General features: G+C 43.5%; 1 long non-coding RNA gene across 2 annotated transcripts; it reads right to left on the bottom strand.

The window, feature by feature from the left end:
* Positions 1-1,083: 1,083 nt before the first annotated feature.
* Positions 1,084-11,490, bottom strand: LOC115516574. 2 transcript variants are annotated; one of them, XR_003969584.1, is made up of 5 exons: positions 11,327-11,490; positions 10,698-10,824; positions 8,332-8,403; positions 7,313-7,428; positions 1,084-4,508 (listed from the first exon to the last, which is right to left on the bottom strand). It is a non-coding gene; the product is annotated as an uncharacterized LOC115516574 (long non-coding RNA). The 2 variants fall into 2 exon arrangements; XR_003969585.1 differs by lacking the exon at positions 7,313-7,428.
* Between the last annotated feature and the right edge of the window lie 680 nt (positions 11,491-12,170).

Here is a 12,170-nt window from a genome sequence, read left to right as displayed (position 1 = left end):
GCAACCTAACCAACAACAACAACATGAACAAACAAAAGCAGAATGAGACCTATAAATGATGAGAACAAATTGATGGTGGCTAGGGGGCTGGGGGAAGGACAAAATGGGTGAAGGGAGAGGGAGATAGACAGGCTTCCAGTTATGGAATGAATAAGTCATTCGTATGGAATAAAAAGCACAGCATAGGGAATATAATCAATGATACTATGAAAGTGTTGTATGATGACTGATGGTAGTTACACTTGTGGTGAACACAGCATAATATATAAATTGTCAAATCACTATGTTGTACACCTGAAACTAATGTAACATTGTGTGCCATCTGTACTCAAAAAAAAATTCTTTGGCCCAAAATAAAAATAGTCTTGGTGCAAAACAATGTTTTAGAGCCTAAAAGAGCACCTTAAATATACGACCATAGCATTATTAGCATGCATAAAAATTAATATTAAGTCCATAATGGCAACTATCCAATTAATATTAAATTTTCCCTGATTAGCTCATAGGTTTAAAAAAAATTTTTTGTTTTAAGTCAAGATCCAAATCAGGTTCATGTACTGCGATTGGTTGATACATTTCTTAGGCCTCTCTTAATCTGTATGTTGTCATCCCTCTTTTTTTCTTTGTAACTTATTTATTATAAAATGTTTAATTAGAAAATAATACATGAATACATTCTGCTATCAAAATTGAAACATTACAGGTAAAGCTAAAATTCCCCTACCAGATATTCCAATCTTCATCCTCTCCCAGAGAATCACTAATTTATCAAAACTATGTATCAGTTAAGATTATGTTCAGCTACGTTTCAGAAAACAAACCATAACAACAACAAAACCTTCAAGATTACTTATTTTTCAGGAAAAAAAAGCCCAAAGGTAGGCAGAACAGGGCTAGTCTGAAAGTTTCTTGAAGTTTTAGGGTCCCAGACTCCATTTAGCTCTCTGCTCACCCTCATCCTCATGGACCAAGATGGCTAATGGAGGACCAGCCCTCTTATCTGCCTTCCATGCAGCAATATGGAAGCTTGGTGAAGAAGGACATATCTGTCTGTGTTAGTTTGCTGGGGCTGCTGTAACAACCTACCGCAAACTGAGTGGCTAATACAACAGAAGTGTACTTATTGTCTCATGGTTCTGCAAGCCAAATGTCTGCAATTAAGTTGTCAGCAGGGCTGATTCTTTCTGAGGACTATAAGGCCAAATCTATTCCATGCCTCTCCCCTTTCTACAGGTAATCTGCTCACAATTCTTGATGTTCCTTAGTTTTGCACAGGCATCACTGCATTCTCGGCCTCGTGTGGTTCTCTGTTCAAATTTCCCCTTTTTATAAGGACACCATTCATGTTGTACTATGGCCCACCCTAATGACCTCATCTTAACTAATTATACCTGCAATTACCCTATTTCCAAATAAGGTCATCGTCTTAGATACTAAGGATTAAGATTGCAACGTATGAATGGTGGTTGAGGGAGGCACAATTCAGTTGCAAACACGCTCCCGTAAGAAGATTGTATGGACGTGTCTTACCTCTATTTGCTTATACTTCTTTGGCCAGAGCTTTGTGTCCTGGCCACACCTCTTTGCAAGAGATGCTTGGAAAGCTAGGTGTTAGCTGAGCACATGGGCATGCCCCAAAATGTCAGTTTTCTATTACAGAAAAGAAAGGAAAAACGGATGTCAAGCCATCAACTAGCAACCCGCCATGGAATGTATTCTATCATACATTTTTCTGTGTGTTACAAAAATATCTGTGTGCCTTTCAGTAGACACTTCAGTGTTGGATTCTTCATCCAGATAGCTTTACCTCTTGCAAAGCACTCGCTAGGAGCCAGGGCTGCCTAGGGCTTCATGCTTTTATCTGTAACCCTCGGAACACCCTGGAAGCTGAGGCGGGTTAGTGTAAGCCTTGGAGCCCCTCCCTAGCACAAGGCCCCACTCCTAATTTTGGATTTGAAGCTTTCTTCTTCTTTAAAAGGGTCTCTAAAAATACGCAGGCTTCATCCTGCATCTGCTCCTGCCTATAAGGTAGGAGCTATTATCCTCATTTTATAGATGAGGAAGTTGAAACACAGAGAGGGCAAGTAGTTCATCTGGAGTCACAAAGCTCACAGTGGAGTTGAGTTTTAAACCAAAGTCTGTCTAGTTCCAAAGTTAGGCCATTTCTGCAATGCCTTGGCTGCCAAGAGATGCTGAAAGCATCCCGGCATGCTTTCTCCAGTGTGGATCCTCAGCCACAGCCCCATCTGAGTGTTTGCACTTCCCAAGAGCTGGTTGCCCACCTGGCCACTGAGACTGGTGCTCCGGCAAATCCTCCCAGAGAGAGAAGGAGCATCTCCTGTGACAGAAGTACCCGAGCTGGGATCCATCCTTGGGAACACGTCTGCAGTGGTTTCCTACAGCTGCTGTCACAAATTGCCACAAACTAAGTGGCTTAACACAAGAGAAATGTAGTCTCTCATAGTTCTGGAGGCCAAAGGTCTGAAAACAGTGTTGGCCAGGCCACACTCCCTCCCAAGGCTCTAGAGAATAATCCTGGCTCGCCTCTTTCAGCTTCTGGTGGCCCAGCGACTCCTTGGCCTGTGGCTGCAGCTCTCTGCTTGCATCTCCATATGGACTTCTCTGTGTCTGTGTTTTCTCCTCCTGACTGTACAGGGACACTTTGCATTGGGTCAGGGCCTACCCAGGAATCCAGGATGATCTCATCTCAAGATCCCTCATTTAATTGCATCTGTACGAACCCTTTTTCCAAGGAAGGTCACATGCACGGGTTCTGACTGTGGATTATCTTCTTGGGGACCGCCATTCAACCCCCTACACAGTATTCCAGAGCAGCAGAGATCATTTCTAGGACCCAGGGAAGTGGCAGGAAAACATGGGTACACACACACTGTCCTTCCAGTCCATTTTCACGCAATGGCAAAAGTGGAGCTGCAGGGACAAGGTTACTCACTTTGGAAAAGCACAAGTGGACCCAATTGCCCAGGGCCTGCTTCAAGTTAGAGACACTGAAGTTTCTGTCAAGTGTGAGCGTGTAGATGCCAAGCTTTCTTCGTAGAATGGTAAGCCATGCTGGCATGTTTTTCTGTTTACTGTCCACTTTAGAAAGGTGCCCTGTGAAGTGAATTTTAAATTCAGAAGCCAAGTCAGGAGGGGCACAGGAAGACAGAGGGATGTGAGAACCATTTCCAGTCAAGCTGTGAGTTCCGTGGCCTCACTTCTTACTTAAAGAGCCGGGTGTTGGCTACAGGTAGTGGTGGATGCCAGATTCTGGAGGCGGGAGAAGGAAATCGTTTCAGACCTATACCTGCCACCGTGACCTTTAGCTGATTCGAATTCAGTTTCACCAAGTATTTACTGAGAACATACAGGGCACCAGGTCAGCCTTATTTCCCTCAAACCTCACAACCAACTAGGTATATTACTTTCTCCACTTCCCAGATGGGATGCAGATTCAGAGGGATTAAGGGATTTACCCAAGATCATACAGCTGTAGGTGGCAGTGAGTGTAGATGTGTCTTGATTCCTAACTAGGCGCTCGAGCACAAAAGATGAACCTTCCCTCCTATGTGCCAGCTCCCATCCTGGTGAGGGGGCAGGGATGAGAGCAGACCCATCACCCACCCACCAGAGCTTGACCCGCCCCCCCCCAACCGAAAGCAGAGCATTCTGCAGGAGGAGGCACGTAATCAGCATTTCTGCCACTCTCCAGTACCAGTGGAAGAAACTGGCTAATTAAAGTCTGCAGCATGCCCAGAAGCCTCTGCAGCCGCTAGAGTTGTTTCCTGTGTGTTCTCGGTGCCTGATGATACATATTCTTCATGTTTATGTGGCGCAATACACTGTGCTCCATGAGCATGAGGTATTAGTGAGCCAATTTTCCCATCCACGCAGCTCCAGAGCAACTAGGAGGCATCCCTGTTATAATTTATGAGGGACCAGCATGTGCAATCAATAGGTGCCCCACAGGTTATTAAAGAAGAGAAAGATGGCCCAGGAGGCCCTGTTTACTAACAGGGAAATGGTCTCCCGGCAGCTTCTGGCACGTGGCCTGTGAGAGATTTACATTTCCTTTTCAGTCCAGAAACAGGGGCCTTCCCTTCTCATCTTGGGCCTAAACCTCACAACAGGGGCTGGTGGAGGCACAATCTGATTAGTGCCTTTCCCTGCATTGTAACCCAGAGACGGTACTGGGAGCGAGCGCTGTGGGGTGCCAAGCCGCCCAAGGCTTTAACACATCCATGTATGTTTCGAGGCCCCAGAGAACAGCATTCTGGGACAGGGTTGAGGCTTAGGGAGTGGGCATGAGGCCAGGCCCATAATACAAAAGAAATAGCAACTCCCACCAGGCTGCAGGGAGGGGAGTCCTGGTCAACCTTGTACAGCTCTGGAGAAACTCATTTATTTGCTTCTGTTGCCTTCTCCCATTGTTTTTGTTCCTTTGATTTCAGGAATCTGTAGTTCTTTTGCAGTTTTCTTTACTTCTTAACAGTTCTCAAGGAAGAGGGCTGGTTGGATTAAAAAAAAAAACAAACCAGTAGTTTTGGAGGCGCCTGGGTAGTTCAGTCAGCTAAGCGTCTGACTCTTGGTTTCGGCTCAGTTCATGATCTCATGGTTTGTGAGATCTCGTCTGGTTCTGCGCTGACAGCAAGGAGCCTGCTTGGGATTCTCTCTCTCCCTCTCCCTCTCCCTCTCTCTCTCTCTCTCTCTCTGAAAATAAATAAACTTTAAAATAGAATAAAACAATAATAGCACGGGCTTATTTGTGTAAAGGAGAAAAGAAGTACTCCTCCAGTCTACTTTCTGGAAGGCAGCCTGGTATGATGTAGCAGTTCTCAAACTTTTTAGTCTTAGGACCATTTTACACCTAAAAATTTATGTAGATTATGTTGATTAGTAGAAAAGTTTTATTGAAATGTTTATTCATTAATTAAAACTAACAAAAATAAATCGATTACATGTTAACATAAATGACATTTTACCATAATAGAAATAACATAAATATTTTCCTTTTTTAAAAAATATTTTTTATTTATTTTTGAGAGAGAGACAGAGTGCAAACAGGGGAGGGGCAGAGAAAGAGGGGGACACAGAATCTGAAGCAGGCTCCAGGCCCCGAGCTGTCAGCATAGAGCCCGATGCGGGGCTCAAACCTACAAACTGCAAGATTACAACCTGAGCCAGTCGGACGCTCAGCCGACTGAGCCACCCAGGTGCCCCATACATAAATATTTTCATTTAAAAAACCTTCCAAAATAAAAAAGAATTAGTGGGAAGAGTAATAGTGCATTCCATTTTTGCAATATGGATTCCCGTATCTACTTTTGTACTTAATAGGTTGCAATGTGTTGTTTTGGTTGAAGTATATGAAGAAAGTCTGACTTTACACAGATAATAGCTGGAAAAACAGAGTATTTAATAGTATTTTGAATATTTTTAGATATTCTTTCTGATGCTGCACCAAAATGTAGCAAGTTAAAGGGTAGTTGCAGTATGAAATCTGAAAGCATAATATGTTTTTGTATACTGTTACATTAAAATCCATTGCTTTATTATGAGCTTTGATTGGATCTTTTATCCATGTATGATTTGTAATACCATGCATTGGAAAATGCTGGTTTATTGAATTATACAAATATTCTAAATGTTCATAATTTCATTATACAATATTTAAAAATCACATTCATTAATATCACCATCCATCTCATTAGAAAAGCCCAAATATTAGGAAGCTGTCAAGCTCCACAGTAATAGATACGAGTTTTCCAAAATTCTCATTTTCCCTTGGAAGTTCAAATTTTATCATTGGCAACAAATACCATCAGTTGTTTTCCTCGAAGTGACAGACTCCCTTTGTTCATTTAAAGAAAATATCTGCCAAATACCCGGTCTGAAAAAGCACTCTTTGTCATTTAGTCTTTCAAGCAAAGAAAGAGAGAGAGAGAGAGAGAGAGAGAGAGAGAGAAAGGGAAAGAAAAGATGCTCCATGAAAAAAAAAATGGCTAGTTCAACGCACAGATTTATCGCCTCGGTACACTTCCTAGGGGTAACCATCATACCCCGAAATGCAATAAAAGTATTTATGCATACTCCCCATTTTGTTACATAGAATATTTTGAAAAGTGTTGGTACTTAAAAAGACTAATCAGGGGCACCTGGGGGCTCAGTCAGTTACATGTCCGACTTTGGCTCAGGTCATGATCTCGCGGCTCATGGGTTCAAGCCCCACGTTGGGCTCAGCAGAGCCCGCTTTTGGATCCTCTGCCCCTCCTCTGCTTGTGCTCTCTCCAAAATAAATAAAACATTAAATATAAATAAATAAATAAGGTAATCATTTTTACTGCTTCATCAAGGACATCCTTAAATGAAACTGGCATTTGTTTTTAAGTTAAGTGTGTGGCAAGGATGACTAGTACACCCTGATGCCTGCCTCGATTCGCACCCAGAAGCTAGGAGTTTTACCCACCATTGCTTTCGTACCTTCAGTGTAAATGTTAACATAGTGCAAAGGGCAAAACAATCATAGTATTATTATGAAAATATTTTTTTTAATGTTTATTCGTTTTTTGAGAGAGAGAAAGAAAGAGAGAGAGGGAGCATGAGCAGGGGATGGGCAGAGAGAGGGAGACACAATCGAAAGCAGGCTCTAGGCTCTGAGCTGTCAGCACAGAGCCCAACACGGGGCTCGAACTCAAGGACCACGAGATGGTGACCTGAGCCGAAGTCGGATGTCCAACCGACTGAGACACCCAGGCGCCCCGAAAATCTTTTCTTTTAATGTTTATTTCTGAGAGAGAAAGTGCGAGAGGGGGAGGGGCAGAGAGAGAGGGAGACAGGGGCTTTGGGCCTCCCAGGTGCCCCCATGAGAATCATTTTGACTTCATGAACTCCTCAGAAGTGTTGCAGGGATCCCCAGGAGTCTGTGGACCCTCCTTTGAGAACAGCAGGTATAGTAGAGGGAACCAATGACTGACTGCCAGAGACTTCTTACTCCCGCTTTGCCTCAGGCTAGCTCTGTCTTCCGCAAGTCATTTTCCTCAAGTGTCTGAGGTTCCGTGTTTGTAACATTAAGCAGATCTATTAAGCAATCTCTATCACGTCACTGTCATTTTAGGAGCACTGTGGGACACTGGACAACCTTTATCCTTGACTTCTCATCATGATGGCCTGTTTGTTCCTCACATGGCTCTTTCTGGTGAGCTGTTGTCGGGACACACAGGCACATACTCTCTTCTTTCCTTTTACAAATGAGAGGACAATGGGCTCTCCCAATGAGCAGGCGTTTGCTACAGAGGATGAACTGAATACTTACCCTCTGCTATCGGGGAGAAACGTGGTCATCAGAGATCAACTACTTGAGCCCTGCACCGTTTGTCATGAATGGTTCTGGACGGGGCATTTTCAGCTAGTAAATAGGAGGGCTCTTTGCTGTGAAATCCAGGCCAGGGAAACAGTTGCCAAGCCATAGCAATAAGAGAAATATGCAGTTTTATAAAAACAGAGTAAAACCTAAGCATAACTCCTAGTTTCCCCCATCCTTGTAAAGCTTTGGAATAAGTACTTGAGCCCTTTAATAAAGTACTGCAGTCTCAAAGCTCAGTATATATTTGGTCTGGAGAGGACCAGGGAGTCAGTGTGGCAGAAGCTTTTAAAACTGACCTCCTCCTGACCAAGTCACCAGGTTAATGGAGGCTCTCTGCTTCCTCTAGAAAACCCAGTGTGCCCACGGCATGCCGGATGCTCGACTAGGAGAGGTTCCCTCAGGTGCTTCCGTTCCACAGGTTGAGCTGAGTGCTTCCAATGGGTCAGGGCCATTTGTTCCCACAGTTCTGGCCATTGTCCTTGCAATTCTGGTTGTGTGACTTAATTATTGTGAAAACCAATGAAATGTGAGTACAAAGAAAGAGGCTTGGGGAGCCTGGGTGGCTCAGTCAGTTGAGCATCCATCCCTTGACTTCAGCTCAGGTCATGATCCCGCAGTTGTGGGATCGAGCCCCATGTTGGGTTCTGCACAGAGCCTGTTGGGGACACTCTCTCTCTCTCTCTTTCCTTCTGCCCCTTTCCCCTGCTTGTGTACTCTCTCTCTCTCTCTCTCTCTAAAAAATTTTTAATTAAAAAAAGAGTTTTTGTTCCTATGAAAACATTTAATGTTTTGTCCTTAAATTAACATTTAAGGACAAGTCACACAAAAAGTCCTGTTGAACTGGTATGGGAGACATTTGAGAAAGATTGGGGAAAAAATCATAAACATCTTAGGATGATTCTGTACTCCGATTGTCTTGTGTCTTTAAGTTCTCCCTCTTCTTTAAAGAAACCTGAACTGGAACTTACCGAAGATTCCGATAGAATGTAAACTCCACAAGTGTGGAGACTTTGTGTTGGTCACTGCTATATCTCCAGCACCTAGAATATGCCAGGTGCATAGAATGAACACAGTAAATATATATAGGATAAATGGATTGTTAGTATAGTCAATACAAGAAAGATAAAACAAATTCCAATTAATAGAAGCCTGCACCAAGAAAATGCCTTGATCCTACTTAAAAAAAAAAAAAAAATGGTGCCTGAACATACCTGTATATGTTTTAAGTTAAAATAAGAAGTTTAAGGTATGTTTCTCATGATTACCCTTTAAATAATATTTTATTTAAAAAAGTTTTTTAAGGTTTATTCATTTTTGAGAGAGACAGAGACAGACACAGAACACGAGTGGAGGCCGGGGGTGGGGGGGAGGGTCGGCGCAGAAAGAGAGGGAGACACAGAACCAGAAGCAGGCTCCAGGCTCTGAGCTATCAGCACAGATCCCGGTGCAGGGTTCGAACCCACGGACCATGAGATCACGCCCCGGGCCGAAGTCAGACGTTCAATTGACCGAGCCACCCAGGCTCCCCTAAAAAATATTTTAAATTAATCTACTGTTTTCCATCTACTGTTTTCATCACATTGGAGATGAGGGCTTTGCCTGTATTTAGAAATAGGGAAGCACCTTAGCTATCCAGTAGGTACTGTCTCCCCGTGGCGGAGCACTAGACCAGATCAGGAGACCTTAATACAGACTCCTCTGAACTCCCTTCTCCAGAAGGTAACTAGAAACATCTGCTCCAGTTCAGAAAGGGGGAGACCAGACAGGAGGCAGACTGCATCCCCGGATAGGGATTGGTCCAGTCGACACAGACCAGATGAGAGGCCATCGCTTTGAACCTTCCCTGACCCAGCAAGCCAAAGGGAACATGAAAGATGGTAACAACTGCCTCCCCCATTTCAGACTGTGTTTGAGATTCTTTAGAGTTAGACTCAGAGGATCTGGGTTCAAATTCTGTATATTAACTGTGTGGCCTTGAACTAGTTAGCATGCTTCTCCTAGCTAGAACTTTCCAACTGGTGGGCAAAGAATGGGTCTACAGGTATGCTGATATATTGCTCTTCTCACTGCTTTCAATAAGCAAGTAAGGCCTTGGACAGCCAAGATCTCTGAGCTTGTCCCCTCTGGTGCCAGTAGCCTCATCCCTTCTCCACGGTGAGGCATGGATATGGGTACAGATGCATAGATTGATATGCATGTAGATGTATACTTTTTTTTCAACTTCCTGTGTGTATTGCAATATGGAATAGTCTGAAAGCACTAATAGTTGCGGCCTTAGCTCCTCAGCTGATAAATCCAGTCCTGCCCTTGCCAACAGGTTGTTATAAGGATCACGTGAGAAATGGGTGTGCAATGTTTCAAGAGTGACTGAGTCATCCCAACAGCAGGCATCATGGCAGACAGAAGCACAAGGAGAGTTTGCATCCATGTCACCAGATCTAGTTTCCTCACCAGATTCTCAATCAACAGGGAAACAAGAAAAAGAAAGGAAAAAGTTGGCATATCAAATTCAAACCATTACCTTTATTTCCTATAAATCTGCATTAGCAAGTGTTACTATAGGCAAGTAAGCTTCCTAACACTGAACTCCAACATCAGACCAATTTACCAAGCCAGGCTCAGGCCACACTGGGAAACCACATTCCTCCCTGGCAGGGGAAACCTTGTCCCTAGAAATGCCGAGCAGAAGACACATTCCCAGGGGGCGACTTACTCCCAAAAGAAAGAGAAGAGGTGGGGACTCTTGCATGCATATCAAGTTTCTTCTTCCAACTTGCCAATCGGCTCTGTCATTCCACCTCCCCTGGGAAGGAGAATGTGAAGGGATGCAGGGAGGGCAGGAGTGTTGCACTAACAGAGCTCCTCCCATATGGAAAAATGCACAACAGAAGCACCCTCTTGAGATGTGAGATGAGACTATGGTCCACTTTGTCTGCTGTTTCCTGGCAAACATGGTTGGAGGTACTGGTCCCCACCACCCAGTTTCCTGGGTACAGAGAATCAGGAGTGGGCACCCATTTTTGCCTACACAGATCTTGCAGGCGTAGTCTGGCTCCAGAAGTGATTTCCTAATCCCTGCCGGATCCTTTCTGTTTGTAAAGGTAAGGGCTGTGTTTGTTTGAATCATTTTTTAATAGTTAACATAGCTAATCTGTAAACTCACAAAAGCAGGGACTTGATAACACCACTCACCTGTGTATCTGCAGTTGCCCACCCCATTCTAGATGCCTGGCAAAGACTAATAGATTCAGGAAAGAATGAAGGAATGGGTAATAGAGCACAAGACAAAGTACTCAATACATGCTTCAGATGGAACAGTTTGACCTTCACCTACCCTGTTCACCTTGACCAAGGTTATTACTTCCAGCCGCGTTCAGCGATTACACCTGTTTCCATGTCATCAGTAGCTTCTGATAATATTGAAAATCCTTTGAGGACTTCCCACCTATGAAAATAAACTCCTGTAATAACAGACAAAATGGTGATTTGGAGGAGAGATAGAACTTTCAAAATTCTTTAAGCCAACATGAGATTTTTTTTTAAGCATTTCACCTGATGAGCTCCCAGTCCAATGCATGGCAGTGAATCTGTGTACACGATAAAACCTTTCGATGTTAATGGGGGGACACCATTAATATCCAAGTATGTGACTGGGATCCTTTTCATGTAGTATAGGATAAATGGGTCCTAAATACTTGTTATGTGCTGAATTGTATCCCCTGAATTCATAAGTCAGAGTCCTGACTTCAATGTATGAATTCCCTCAGACATCTGAGTTACCTCAAAAGGTAACAGTATTTGGAGATAAGTTTTTAAAAAGATGAGTAAGGTAAATTGAGGCCATTAGGACGAGCTCTCATCTAATCTGAGGTCCTTAGAAAAGGAAATTTGGACACACAGAGACATCAAACATGTCCACTCACAGAAGAAGACCATGTGAAGACACAGCAGGAAGGTGCCCACCTGAAAGACAAGGAGAGAGGTCTCAGAAAAAACCAAACCAGTCCACATCTTGATCTTGAACTTCTAACCTCCAGAACTGTGAGAAAATATATTTCTGTTGTTTAAAGCAGTCAGTCTGTGGTATTTCATTACGGTAGCCCTAGAAAATTCATACAACACTTATTGCAGAATTCTTCGTTGTGGTGTTACTACAAAGATGTGTTTGTGCAACACATCCGTGTCCACATTGGGCACTGTGTAATGTGGATTGCATAAGAAAGCACAACTGACAGATAACACATGAGACCAGGTTTTGCAAGAAGGAAGCAATTAGCAAGACTTTAGAAGTCTCAGGAAATTGGACTCTCCTTGACACCTATAGCTAAATTTTCTTACCCCTAAAATTATTCTTTTAAAGGTGTCTTTTTCTCTTCTCTCCCCACATCCCCTGCCTTCCACTCTCCCCTATCAACCACACCCCTACTGCCACCACATCCACTTGCTCTCCGGCCAGACTTGACATCCCTTTCTGCCTTTGAGTCATAAAAAATAAAACAGCTGTTTTGTTTTGTTGGTTGGTTTGTTAAGGCTTCAAGCAGGTTTCCCCAACTGAAAGTTGGGAGCAAATGTAAAAACCTGTTTGTGAGGGTAAGATTTTCAACTTGGCCTCAAATCCGGGAATATGGATCCAGAAACACAGCCAGTCCTTCAGAGGTATGGAGAGGGATTTCTGCGAGAAAAGCAATCGCAAGGCTTGGTTGGGAGTCCACAACCCAGTGTCCTTGCTTGATTGGGACATTGTTTTGGGAGGACCACCCATCTGGGAGGAGCCCTGAAGATGGCTCCCATGAGTGTCTATGGGAGC

The sequence above is a fragment of the Lynx canadensis genome, chromosome B3 (assembly GCF_007474595.2).
Source record: "Lynx canadensis isolate LIC74 chromosome B3, mLynCan4.pri.v2, whole genome shotgun sequence".
NCBI lineage: Eukaryota > Metazoa > Chordata > Mammalia > Carnivora > Felidae > Lynx > Lynx canadensis.
Note: the sequence above shows the minus strand (reverse complement) of the source record. Positions and strands in the feature narration are given on the sequence as shown.